At 42.0% G+C, this 14,845-nt stretch overlaps 1 protein-coding gene across 1 annotated transcript in view; it reads left to right on the top strand.

Annotated features, from left to right (window-relative positions):
- The window catches only part of LOC126456671 (brain-specific angiogenesis inhibitor 1-associated protein 2-like), a 555,769-nt gene that overhangs the window by 534,782 nt on the left and 6,142 nt on the right, over window positions 1-14,845 (top strand). The gene's annotated exons all lie outside the window — the stretch shown is intronic.

Here is a 14,845-nt window from a genome sequence, read left to right as displayed (position 1 = left end):
CGTAGACGGTGACGGTTATTGAAATACGACGGTCGTCCACAAAGTAAGTTCCGTTTTTATTTCTATCCGCGGCAGCGCTACGATCGCAGTTCTGAGCATGCGCGGCAGGTACTCTGACTCAAGGGGAAGACATGTACGCCATTTTCAGATCGCTGCTGCCGACGTGTGCTTTGTACTGCTTCTTTATAACGTCAACCGTAATAGAAAATGCCACCGCGTGTGAAATCAGATCTGTGATTCATTTTCTAAGTGCAAAGAAAGTTAAACTAAAGGAAATTCACAGGAGGTTTACAGACAAAATGATATGAGTGATTCAATGGGTAAAAAGACTGTTCAATGAAGGACGTGATCAAGTGCCCGATGAAGAACGAAGTGGTTCAAAATGGTTCAAATGGCTCTGAGCACTATGCGACTTGACTTCTGAGGTCATCAGTCGCCTAGAACGTAGAACTAATTAAACCTAACTAACCTAAGGACATCACACACGTCCATGCCCGAGGCAGGATTCGAACCTGCGACCGTAGCGGTCGCTCGGTTCCAGACTAAAGCGTCTAGAACAGCACGGCCACTCCGGCCTGCCAGAACGAAGTGGACGCTTGTCTGTAGTTACTGATGAACTGGTTCACACAATTGAAGAGAAGATTAACCACAATCATAATTTTACACTTTCTGCCCTTGCTATGGAAGTTCCGCAGATCTCACGTTCACTAACTCACGAAATTGTTACTGAAAAACTGAAATTTAGAAAACTTTGCTCACGTTGGGTACCCAACATTCTTACTGAACAACACAAAAAACAACGGATGGGCACTGCACTACGGTTTCTGACACGCTTCTATGAAGAAGGCGACGGTTTTCTTTCTCGGATAGTCACGGGAGATGAAACTTGGGTATCGTACGACACCCCTGAAACAAAACGGCAATCAGTGGAGTGGAGGCTCACTTCATGCCCAACGACGGTTAAGCGTAAGTAAATCTTGAAACCTCGAAAAGTCATGTGCACCGTTTTTTGCGATTGAAAAGGCATTTTGCTGATTGATTGCTCAACACGAGGCCAAACAATCAATGCATATGGTTACTGTGAGACCATTAAGAAACTGCGACACGCAATACAGAACGAGCAGCAAGGATTACTGTCAAAAGGTGTTTTCTTCCACTATAATGCCCGACCTCACACGACGATTGTGACCAAATAACTCTTACGGGATCATCCTCCGTGCAGCCCGGACCTCGCTCCAAGTTACTTTGATCTTTTCTTACACCTAAAATCTGTCCTTGGTGGTCAACACTTCAACGATGATGACGAGCTGAAAGAACACGTTACCAAATGGTTCAATACACAGGCGGCAACCATCTGTGAAGAAGGCGTAGAAAAACTTGTGCCACGCTCTGACAAGTGAATACAAAATTTCGGAAGCTATGTAGAAAAGTAGTTTAACAGTTGTAGATTTTTGTCCAATAACTATTTTTTCTGTATCTGTACACGTTTGTTTTATATAACCAAACGGAACTTACTTTGTGGACATACCTCATACATGAAAAAAAAAAACAACGTAAATTGGTTACAAACTACTGCGTGGACATATTTTGGTCAACATGTAAACGCCACTACAGATATTCGGGTTTAGCTTATGGCATGTCCGATATGTCTGCCATCATTGGCGATTATGTAGCGCAAACGAATAGCGAAATTCTGTATGATTCGCTGAAATGACGGAACATCGATGCTGTCTATGACCTCCTGAGTGCCTGATTTCAACTCAGCAATGGTTTTTGGGTTGTTGTTGTACACCTTGTCTTTAATATAGTCCCAAAAAAAGGAGTCGCATGTCTTCAAATGACGACCAATCGAGACCCATGCCATTGGCCTCTGGATGCCCCAGAGCCAGAATGCGGTCCCCAAGTGCTCCTCTATGACATCAAACACTCTTCGGCTTTGATGGCGTCGAGCTCCGTCTTGCATGAACCGCGTCTTGTCGAAATCAGGGTCTCTTTGTATAAAGGGGATGAAGACCTTCAGTTATTACTTTGTAGTCACCGTGGCATAAAGGAATATCGCACCGATTATTCCGTGACTGGACTTGCACACCACACAGTCACCTGTTGGAGGTAAAGAGACCTCCCGATCGCGAAATGCGGATTCTCAGTCCCCCAAATGCGCCAATTTTGCTTATTGACGAACGCATCCAAATGAAACTGGGCATCGTCGCTAAACCAAACCATACATGGGCACACTAATTCACATCATGGCCCGCGGCCAACCGTGCAGTTTGGACGACCTAACGCAAACCGCTGAGAAGTTATGACGATTTTATTTCGTATAATTCCATAATTGTCACCCAGTCCATGGACGTTGGTTTCATCCGGATGAGGAAGTGCAGGGGTGCCTGCGGTTGTGCATCCGTTAGCGGCCGACCGCGTTCCACTAAGCAGGAATTGATCGTCTCATCCCCAGTGGGACACATGTATTACTGCGCGTGGTGATTACTTTTGAATGGTACTAGTCCATGGTCCCGTTGTGGCGGATGTTAGATTTGCATTTGACTGCCCCTCCTATTACTCTGTAATAATTGCGAGTCCCTTACATCAAAATATAAAATTTCCAAGAACAGTCTGAGAAATTGTGTCGGTGGAGGTCAGGTTCACACAGTAAATATGCCAATCATGGCCATCGTTGGTTTTTGACGATCCTTCAGTCAATAACTGTATCTCCGTACAACGATATTACGAAAAAAAAAGCAAAAAAGTTGCAGGTGCTCTAGAGTCATTTAAATAACGCTTGTGTACGTATCTGGTTAAGTGTACCAAGGTTTGTCTGTCAGATTATCAGCCACCACACTACCTTTGAATTAATAACTGTGTTCGATAATAATTATAAAAGTAATTTCTGTAAGATGTGACCGATGTACTCCTAGTCTCTGATTCTCTTCGAGGGTTAGGACCATATAATTCATTGCTCTGTCAGCCGCTCGATGTCAGCGCGTTCAATCATTGGACTGGTCACCATCTTTAATAATAATAACAATAATAATAATAGTAATGATAGTAATAATAATAAAAACTGAGCTAAGTTGGCCGGCCGTTGTGGCCAAGCGGTTCTAGGCGCTTCAGTCTGTAAGCGCGGGACCGCTACGGTCGCAGGTTCGAATCCTGCCTCGGGCATGGATGTGTGTGATGTCCTTAGGTTAGTTAGGTTTAACTAGTTCTAAGTTCCAGGGGACTGATGACCTCAGATGTTAAGTCCCATAATGCTCAGAGCCATTTGAACCATTTTTTTGAGCGAAGTTGTCATCGATGAAACTCGAGAGATATCGTTCGACGTCCGCATAAGAAAGAAAACGACGAAGAAAGAAATAGCAAGGAAGGACAAGAAAAAATGTTAGCGTTGTTACATCTACACCACAGGTTCCTGGTTTTGATTCCCAGTTGGTCGTTCTGCGAACGGAACTGTGTGTGTGTGTGTGTGTGTGTGTATGTGTGTGTGTGTGTGTACGTGTGTGTGCGTCGCCTCATCATTCCTCTCATCTTCATTAGACGGTCAACTCGCCGAATCGGCGTCAAATAAAAAGGCTTGCATCTGGCGGCCGAACAAAACCAAGATTGTGTCTCCCGAGCAATAAAGCCTGCCATTTGATTTATTGCACTTTTTAACACATTGGAAACCCTATCGAAACGTCGATCTCTTCCACGTGACCAATGAATACTCAACTTACGAAAGGTACCTAAAATGAATTTCTTGGCATTTTGAATGCGAGTTATTGCACCCAGTTTGATACCAAGTGCAGATTTGTTTTTGAGGAACCGACTGTAATACCACAGTGATAAGACGATGGGCTCGCAATCTAGAGGAGTTTGCTTCAAATCTACTTCCGACAGCAAAAATATTTGGATTTCCGTGGTATTATAAGCTTTCTTAAGGTACACGCCGCGCTGGATCTCTTGGTAAGCAGTTTTTCTTTTGTCTTTAATGACCTTGTCTTTGACTCAGCGTAAAATCTTTATCACCTGTTTATTTTCTTCTCAGTGAAATGCTATACATAAGCACTAAAGTAAGCTGCTTAATTACTGTTGTGGTCCACAAACAGCTTTGATATTAACAATACGACGGACATGTGAAATATCAAAAAAGGATATCATACTTTGATGCAACCTCGACTTCTGGTTCGCTGGAGGTAGAGCACAATTCCGAACTGAACAACAGTGGGGGAAGAGATCGACCGGGACTTGTTTTAAGAAAACATTGTGGCATTCATTAGATTTCATTTTGGGCAACCATACGAAATTCAGCCTATGATGGACCAAGGGCAATGCACTCCTATCCTGCAACGAGTTATGCTTAATGTTGAAGATGTAACTACAGATATTTTAATGGTGACAGCGGATGGTGTACACACCAACGTTACAGCAGTACTTACTTCAATTGTAGACTAATAATTATAGCCTTTAAGAGTAGTTTGTTTTTAGGTTGGTTGGTACGTCTTAGTACATGTAACAAGAGCACACCTATTAACGCTTATTTTCCCCTGTGTGGGGAGTCAGCTGTGGACGCTTGTCTATTGCGACAGACGTAGTCTCCTTAGTGGTGCAGTGTAGAGAACATCAGGGAGTAAATTGTGTGACGCGGGTACATATTACGGTACCAATGGTCATAATATCTCCACTCAAACCCCTAACATCCTGTATAACAAATCATTGTGATGTATAGAAAAGTAATGGAAACCATCGTGTCTGTGTGTGAAACACCATCATTTTGGTGGTAACAGAAATACAAAGCCCACGCTAAGGTCGTACTTATATTTTCGTCCTCTGAACTCCAGTAGTTTAATTGTTATTGGGAGTGCGAGAAATCAGTCGGGACCATATGATACTGCTGGTTGTTTAGCAGGTGTGTTCTCTGACATTAATGGTGATCTCATACAAGTCGGTACAGTTATGGATTACATGACGTTTCGTATAACCGTTAAGTAAAAATACACTCTGACATTATACTGTTCTAACAGCTTTGCGGCTCTTTTCAGTGGAGCTCATAAGCTGATAATTTTCGTCTGGTATTGTGACTCATGAATGGGTATCTTGACATCGAATGGCTCACAATCCGCCGCACCTCCTTTGCTTTCTAATTCTCAAAGAACATTTCTGGGAGAGTAGTTTTGGAACGTACGAAAGTAACTAAATTATGCCTTGCAAGCCAGTCTGTATGCATGTGGAAGGTTGCGTTTAGCGTGAGTCAACGGAGAGAGAGTTTTCCTATGTCACTGTCAGGAACCTAAAACGTGCTGCACGTCAGAACTTTCTACAGTCTTCATCTACTTCCTGGAGTTCTCCTCGTTAAATTAATGTTACTAGCGTTACAGGCGATCAAAGGAAGCAAAAATATAGACATCACGCTTTCACGTGACGCGATAAGAAACATCCGTTACTGCTCTCGTCGCCTGTTAGCGAGTGAAACTGTCTAGTCACGGGCACTAACGAACGGTGCGTTAGTTTTCGCCAGAGAATAAGCCGCGAACAGAGTAAGTTAATGTACATATTACCTCCAGCCATCAGTAACGGGCGTTAGGCTCAGTCAACTTGTTCCGCTTGTCTTATTGTGTTATGGATGGCGCGGATTTGTGAGCGACGTATCATGAGCTGCGAGAGTAGTTTAATAACGGAGTACAGGCAAGCGTGACTACTGAGGACTGTCATATATTGAAGCGGAGAGAATGTACGGTAGCCACGTTTTACGTCAACAGTGAACATTTTATATGTTACATTTCTTAGGTATTTGTTGGTTTCCTTTATTTTATTACTGTGGCAGAAGGGTAGAGTATTTGAGGTCTGGCCCACTACAGAATTCGTTTCTCGTCAACCAAACCACAGGAAGCTGGGTGTGAGCAGAGGATTTTCCAAGTTGGAATAATTGCAGTTCCAGCGTTTGCCTTACAACCAAGAAAAAACCCCCGAAAAACGTACAATAGGTATGTACATAAGAAAAGATTAATTTCTATGTCTAGCAAGAGTCTTGCAGTGTTCTTTCACACACTACAGCAAAGAGTTCGTAGAAGTTTGTTGTTTAAGCGAATAACTCTAAATACAAATATATAAGCCTCCGCAAGTTTTTTTTCAACTATGCTAGAAATTTAGTAAGCACTCTTGGAACCAGCAAAGGCTAGAGATGGAAATGACAGAAAGTGTATACAGAGAAAGATAGTTTTAATGTAATAGAAATATGTTAATTAGATGTATAACATATATGTATAACAAGTAAGAGAAATCGCATGAAAGCTAGTTACACGCCACTTTAAACAACAGACTGTGAAAGGAAGATTTCTTCATATTTTCATCCTAACTGTAACCTCAAAATTAGACAGTAGGAAATCTGTCCTCAACACAGCTTCCAACGATAGTAAACACGAATTGAAAATAAATAAACTCGAATTGCAGTCCAAAAAAACGGATTCATGTAACCGTATTAATATGGCAACCATACTCTGCTAGGAAATATAATTTAAATATGAATCGCCAGCTCTATTAACCATAATAGTTTCTGCACAGAAGATTACGCCAGCTACAGCAGCTTCAGCATAGAGGTATAACAGTGCTATAGCAAGCTGCTAATTAATTAAAAGAAATAAATTAAAGTTCTTAATGACCGTTACAAAGCTCCCATTTTAATGAAAGTCTCACAATAATGTTTTATTAACATTTAGCTATGATGGTTGTCAACGTAAAGGGAATAACAAATCATTATCAATTATTACTGCCAAAATTCCACTTTGAATTGAAGGAATGCAAGTAACCTTGAATTTGTGGGTAAGATTGCCATGATTTCACTCTGTACTGTAACATGGCACGGGCGAGACTTGTTCTCCTGTTAGCTTAAGGATCATTTCAGTTGTGATTAAACACCTATATCTACGAAAGCTGCCACAAAACCGACGCAGAGGGTGTAGGTGTAGGGATAGACTTTCTATACTTTCTGTATGATAGTCTAGTTCATTCTAGTGATCACAGCAAATTCATCTACACTACATTCATCAGCCAAAACATTCTGACTCCTGCCCGCCACGACACTGAATACCTCTCGGTGGCGTTGCGGGCATGTGACGCTGTAAAGCGCGTCCCACATGAAGTAAGATTCACTGCTGGCTTAATCAGGTTTTACAACTGCGACTTTTCGGTCAAAATTGACTACTCGAAGTTTGAGCACCTTTCGTGCCTTCTTGTAAATCAGCTAACAATGGCGACGCGCGTGTGTCTATGACGTCAATGATCTGTAGATTGTGACGAGTGTGGAGTTCTACATTTCCGGGTATGCTCCGCGCTGCGCATGCGCAAAAGCGGGGGACTGTGGAGGCATCTGCTGAAAACCTATTCTGGCCGAGCTCACTCCTATTACAGAAACAACTTTTGCGTTTCCGTCTCTTCTTAATCTTCATTGTGTTGTCTGCTTTATTTTGGCGACACACTGAAAAGTTAGACAAAGTCCTGGTACTCTTTACTATTAGTGTTCTCCTGCAAGAGAGACGAAATGTCTGAAAGCAAAAGGGCATTTGCCTTTTACAGAGAAAAAGTCTCAACTATTCTAAAATAAGAACGTAAACAGATAAAAGAGTTTTAATGAAAACTATTTTCACAGCGGAAAACTCTGAATTATTTGACGAGAAAATAATTTTCGCTGTTACTTGGCATTTAGCAAGAAAGTAAGATACAAATTGCGCTATTATTGCGTTCTCGATCTCGTTTGATGTGTTTGCAAATACACATTTTCTCGAAAGAATAAATGTTAATTTTGCGAAATTTGTGGATGATACTTTTCGTATTCCGTCTTTTCCAAGCAATGTAAAGAATTTACTAGATGAACTTTAACAGGAACTTCCACCACGAACTCTGCTTAAGTCATCAAGAAACTCTTATATCATTGCTCGTTCCAACATTTAGCACTACATTAAAATTTTTTTTAACCTCACTTTCACCATTAGGATGCCAACTGCGAGGAGACAACTCTCACGAAACCGACAATTTTACGCTTAGGAGTAAACGACAATGACCACTCGAAACAGTTGAGACTCAGTACGTGAAAAAAACGCCAGGGACGCTGCAGTAGACTCACTTGTCTCGAGCACTTTACTGAGACAAGCACGTAGATCCCTTAAAAAGGGCTTTACTTGCAGGCTCGCGCGGTGGTTCCCCAGGCAAGATCTGTTGTATGCTAGGTTGTTCCCCTACAGGGAACTCTGCATGTATTTGGCGATAATGCTGTTGCTGTTTTCATTGCACAGTTCTATGAATGCTAACTGCGCTGACTTGTCAGAAGTCTTGTTCCTGTCTGATGTCACAGAATGGAAGGTGAGGTCTCCTGGAGAGCGCTGATTAACCGGCTAGACAAAACAGTGACACGCACCTGCCAGCTGCTCTGCAATCTTCGTCAAACGATTTTCAATAAACCATTTGTTTAAAAAAAAACTTTTATCGTATCTCTTAGCCGAATTCGTCAGCGTTATGATGAGCTCCATATTGTTTCATTAATATTCAAAGAGATTGTGACATTTCAACATTAAGTAATCCACTGCACGAAATTCGAGTAGATTGCAATGAAAAAAAAAAAAAAAATGGTTGCTAGGAGTTTATATATTTGGTGGATGTTAGGTCATACATTTCTGAGTACCAAATGTAGCGACCATATCGATTTATTCCTTGATTGTAGGACAGGGTCTTAATCTTCCTCCATAATCAAGAAAAGGATTGTACTTACCGCACTCAATTCCGCTCCCACGCGAAAAGATGAAGTCAAAATTAGATATTTATAATATTCCTTGCATCTCATAAACTGATTTAAGTACTGAAACGAGATTTTGGTAAACGAAGGAAAGGAAAGTGTTTTGACATACGGTCAGTATAAGAAAATGCCTTATCTATTGTGATACACAAATAATTAAGGATGTTTTCAATAGTGGAACGTAGTTTTTTATAAGACATTGGTAGCTGGTGGGACGAAAATTGCTGCGAGTTTTGATCAACGTAAGTGAAGAAATTAAATGGTTAATTTTATACCAAGAATGAAGAATGGCCTTTTTATAAACTATCTACCTTCTTTCTCATGAGTTTCTGTTTCAGAATTCAGTCTCAGTTCCAACTACGATAGTATGTTAGTGAGTCGAATCTTTCAAGGCTCTGTTTGGCAAAAGAAGCATATTTTAATATGGCAGCATAATAAGTGTAGGTGCTACTCAGAATTATGTCGAAGTTTCAAGAGAAAGGAATGGTAAGACGTTTAGGGAAAGCAAATTGCCTCTTCTTTGGTAATTTCGGTAGAATGTTATGTCACAGTTTATTTATAATAACGAATGGCTAGGACCTAAACTTGCCAAAGGATTTTATTTCTATATTTGTTGTGACGTGGGTTATTAATTTCGAAATATCACAGTAACTTTGACTATCAACAAGATAATAGGCGTGAAGATGACGAAAAAGGCTACGAGATGCGAGAGAATAGAGAACTGTTTCTTCAAAATCGTTTGAGAAAGACTGCAGAGCATCCAGTTTGGCTGCGCTGTACTTGATGCAGTCCAGCTAGCCCATTATCTGTTGCACTGTCTATTTCCCACGTAAGCCAGCGATCTAGGCCCTGTCAGCAAACAGCGAATAGCACCAATTCGCAGCCTTGTATTGTATTGTTTTAGGGACCTAGAAAGGACGGAGAGACTTCGTCCCCGCCGTAGCCCTCAGTGGTACACAACACCACAACAGGCTACAGCAGTCCACTCACCCCACTGCCGCCCCACACTGAAACCAGGGTTATTGTGCGGTTCGGCCCGCATTGGACCCCCCGGGAACGTCTTACACCAGACGAGTGTTTGCGTGGTAGAGTAATTATGGTGGATGCATACGTGGAGAAACTGTTTGCGCAGCAATCGCCGACATAGTGTAACAGAGGCGGAATAAGGGGAACCAGCCCGCATTCGCCGAGGCAGATGGAAAACCGCATTGAAAGCCATCCACCGACTGACCGGCACACCGGACCTCAACACTCATCCGCCGGGCGGATTCGTGCCGGGGACCGGCATGCCTTCCCGCCCGGAAAACGTGCGTCAGACCGCACGGCTAACCGAGCGGGCACTTCGCAGCCTTACGTGAAGCTTACTCCTTGAGAGATGGGCTTAAGGAAATTATATATATATATACACACACTGAGGTGACGAAACTCATGGGGCATCGATAGGTACATATACAGATGGCGGTAGTCTCGCGTACACGAGGTATAAAAGTTCAGTGCATGTCCGGAAGAGCCGGCCGGAGTGGCCGAGCGGTTCTAGGCGCTATAGTCTGGAACCGCGAGACCCCTACGGTCGCAGGTTCGACTCCTGCCTCGGGCATGGGTGTGTGTGATGTTCTTAGGTTAGTTAGGTTTAAGTAGTTCTAAGTTCTAGGGGACTGATGACCTCAGAAGTTAAGTCCCATAGTGCTCACAACCATTTGAACCATTTTTGTGCGGAAGCGTCATTTGCACACAGGTGATTCACATGAAAAGGTTTCCGACGTGATTATGGCCGCACGACGGGACTTAAAAGACTGAACGAGTAATGGTATTCGGAGCTACACGCATGGGACGTTCCATTTCGGAAATCGTTAGGGAATTCAATATTTCGAGATCCACATTGCCAATAGTGTGCCGAGAATGCCACATTTCAGGCGTTACCAAGCAACACTGCGTGAAATAACCACAGAAATCAATGTTGGACGTACGATGAATGTATCTGTTAGTAGAGTGCGGCGATATTTGGGGTTAATGGGCTACGTCAGCAGAAGACCGACGCGAGTGCCTTTGGTAACAGCACGACATCGCCTGCAGTGCCTTTCCTGGGGTCGTGGCCATGTCGGTTGGACTCTATAGACTACTGTAAAACCGTGGCCTGGTCAGATGAGTCAGAGTTTCAGTTGATAAGAGCTGACGGTATGGTTCAAGTGTGGTGCAGACCCCATGAAACCATGGACCCAAGCTGTCGACATGGCAATGTGCAAGCTCGTGGTGGTCCATAGTTGGTTGGGTTGTGTATACGTGGAATGGACTGGGTCCTCTCGTCCAACTGAACCTATCATTGTCTCGAAATGGTTATGTTCGGCTACTTGGAGACCCGTTTGCAACCATTCATGAACTACGTGTTCCCAAACGACTACGAAATTTTTATGGCTGCCAATGCACTATCTCAACGGGCCACAGTTGTGGGCGATTGGTTTGAAGAACTTTCTGGGCAATTCGAGCAATGATTTGGCCACCCAGATCGCCCGACATGAGTCCAAACGACCATTTATGGGACATAATCAAGTTGTTAGTTCGTGCACAAAATTCTGCAACCGCATCACTTTCTCAATTTTGGACGGCTATAGAGGCGACACGACATGGTTCAACATTTCTCCAGTGGGCTTCCAGCTAAACGTCAGTCGAATCGATGCACTACCCCAGGCAAAAGGAGCTCCGACGCAATATTTGGAGGTATCGCGTGACTTTCGTCTTCTCAGTGTAATAATTTGTGTTATTTTCGTCAATGATCACAAAACGTTTATTTCTTAGACTACCGATTTCGGTGAGCCATAACGAAAAATGATTACTTTTATGGATGTGGAAATGTGCTTTTATAACATGACGACGCATACTTGTTTGATAAAAAGTCCTGATATAATAAAACATAGTGGCATCGACAAAAAATATGCACAAAATCAACTTGCACCGTCACACTTATTTAAAATATGGTGTAAACTAACCCACACCCACAGTCACAGTCAGTTTCATAACTGACGACTATACGTAGATTTGCAATGGCGATGTCTAACGACCTTACGGCACAAACACGTTTTGGCTACTGTACTGCAGTTTGTTATGAACAGTAACGCCCCGCCACTGAGGTCTAGTGTACACCATATTTTAAATATGTGCTACGATTATTTTGCGTATATTTTTGTGACAATTGTTTTATTATATTGGGACATGTTATGAAACAGGTGTGCCTTTTCATGTTTTAAGTGCATGTTTCCACACTTTATGTTATGGCATATTTTATTGTTTTAGATATAATCTGTTTACAAGTTGTATTTGTTTCTCATGTTTTGATTCAGATCTAAAGATGGTCATTGCTGACCGAAACCGGTAGTCTAAGAATTGTTTTAATCAGCGACTCTCTCGCAACTTGTTGAAGCATAGAAGTGGAGCACAGATGAATGGGAAATCATTCTAGTGACGATATGCCCTGAAAATCTAGAAGTCCACAGATTTTGTCAAAGGGCAGATTGTTATGGCCAGCGTCTAGGAATGAGCATCTCATAAATGTTGTTTGCTTGTTACTAACAAGCAGCAGACTGGTTGGATGACCGTGAAACCATGAGTGGTTCAAAATGGTTCAAATGGCTCTGAGCACTATGGGACTTAACATCTTAGGTCATCAGTCCCCTAGAACTTAGAACTACTTAAACCTAACTAACCTAAGGACATCACACAACACCCAGCCATCACGAGGCAGAGAAAATCCCTGACCCCGCCGGGAATCGAACCTGGGAACCCGGGCGTGGGAAGCGAGAACGCTACCGCACGACCACGAGATGCGGGCACCATGAGTGGGTGACAGGTGGTTGGATGTCCATGCTTCGTCACAGAATATGTAATTCAGAGACTTTGTAAAAAAAGGATAGCTGGCGATATGTGACGGATCTGACGACGGAGTACAACGGACGTGCATTCCCAAGTGTTACGTAGCACTCCGTTCAGCACACGTCGTTGAACACGGTTCTCCACAGGAGACATTTAGAAGTTCACATGTTGACTCAACGACATCGTCAATTACAGATGGTAAAGAATTATTGAGACCATGGATAAATGGAAATGGGCCACAAGAAACCACATTTCTTGTTACACAAGGTCGATGGTTGTGTTCAGGTCCATCGTTATTCAGAGGAAAGGCTGCTCTAAATACGCACCAAACAGTGGATGGAGTGTGGTGTGGGTAGTATTGTGGTATGCAGGACATTCATCTGGGCTTCCATAAGACCTGTGGTAATAACCGAAGACACCACGATAGCAATGGTATACCTCAACCATTGCAGGCCACATGCATTCCTCTCAGACGGCGATGGCAGCTTCCAGTAAGATGAATGGCATTGTCACAAGGCCCAAATAGTTCTATGGTGGTTAGGAGAGCGTTATATGGAACTCACATTCATGTCTTGGACACAAATTTCGCCTCATCTGAGCCTTATGGAACACATTTAGGACGCTACGGGACGCCAGCTTTACCTCCGTAAACTACAGCGAACTGCATCCCATGTGCGTAGGTGTGCGGTGCTACGTCTGGAAACCTACAAAGGACTTGTCGAATACATTCCATGCAGAATCTCTGCTCGACTGAATTCCAAACGTAGACCAGTAAGTTGTTAAGCAGATAGTCATAATCTTTTGATCCATCAGTGTATGTCACACTGATTATGAATTGTCCGTGGTTTTCTTATTTTCGATAAACAGAAACCCTTAACAGGAACTGTTTGCAGACTCTAATAGATAGTACTTTAGACATTACATGCAGTCATATATGCAATCTATTTTCCCTCGCACCATTCGTGAATGGCACAAGCGTTCGCTTCCTGCACCTAAATTTATATTTGATATTAAAAAAATTACTGTTTTTCAGATAATGTTTTCTTGCTTCTGCCAGCCTACATTTTATACCTATGACCCTGCCGTCATGAGTTACTTTGTTGCTCAAGTAAAAAACCACGTCTACCACTTTTTGCGTTTCATATACTATTCTAATCGCCTCATCATCAACATGACATAATTCAACGACACTCTGTTACCCGTGTTTTACTTTCATTGAAGTTCAAAGCTGGATTTGAAGGCACTTTCCATTTCGTTTAAAAGATCTTTCTTTTATTGTTTCTCATAGAATTACAGTGCCATCAGCGGACCTTAAAATTTTTATTTCTGCTCCCTGAACTTCCATTACTTTTTCCAAATCTCTACTTTATTTACTGCTTGAATTGTGTTCTTGATTTCGCTCTGGTTTCTGTACAAGTTGCAGATAACATTCCGCACCCTGTATTGCTACACTAATAACTTCAGAAATCCCTTTACTGTATTCTGGCTAACATTGTGAAAAGCATTTTTAAAAATATCTTCGAGGGGTATAAATGTGTGTTTGTGTTTCTTCAAGCTATCTGCTCAAGGACATTGTGCTGGTAAGTTTTGCCTCACGTATTTCTACATTTCTTGTGGACCCAAACCCGTTTGATTGTGGTATAAATAGTACGTGTTAGTAGTTTACGCCAGTGACTTATCAAACTGATACTGAGAACATCAAAATGTGGAAAGGGAATCAAAACTTATCTGATACATAAATGTGTAAAAGTAAAATGTAAATGAACAAGAGGTTGGTTTTTGTAAACAATGGTTCTCGAAAAGAAGAACTAATAAAGTTCCGATTGCTTTGAGCCCGTGTTTGTTACTACTACAGTCTCACAAGTTTACTTACAAGAGAGGATAGTTAGCGTTGATTACCTCACTACATTCCAGGAACACAATAACACACTTTGATGGACGATAGATCACACATAAATGATCGTTTCTTAGTATAAAAGCACTTTCATTTTACCATTTTTTTAATGTCAAGTGCTACAGTCTTCTATAATAATCTGAGAATGTGAAACAACTGTTGTACACAAATTAAGTTGCACTACAGATGTGTTCAAGTAAATTTATAATGAATGATAACTATGTGTTGGGCCTCATTTCACGCTTGCTGTGTTCGTAACAATGAAGTTCATTTCTATTTTTTTATATTACTAATATTTATAGTTCTGGAATGAATTATTAATTTGA

The sequence above is a fragment of the Schistocerca serialis genome, chromosome 2 (assembly GCF_023864345.2).
Source record: "Schistocerca serialis cubense isolate TAMUIC-IGC-003099 chromosome 2, iqSchSeri2.2, whole genome shotgun sequence".
NCBI classification, from domain to species: domain Eukaryota; kingdom Metazoa; phylum Arthropoda; class Insecta; order Orthoptera; family Acrididae; genus Schistocerca; species Schistocerca serialis.
The sequence above is the reverse complement of the archived record's forward strand: the minus strand, read 5'-3'. Positions and strand labels throughout refer to the sequence as shown.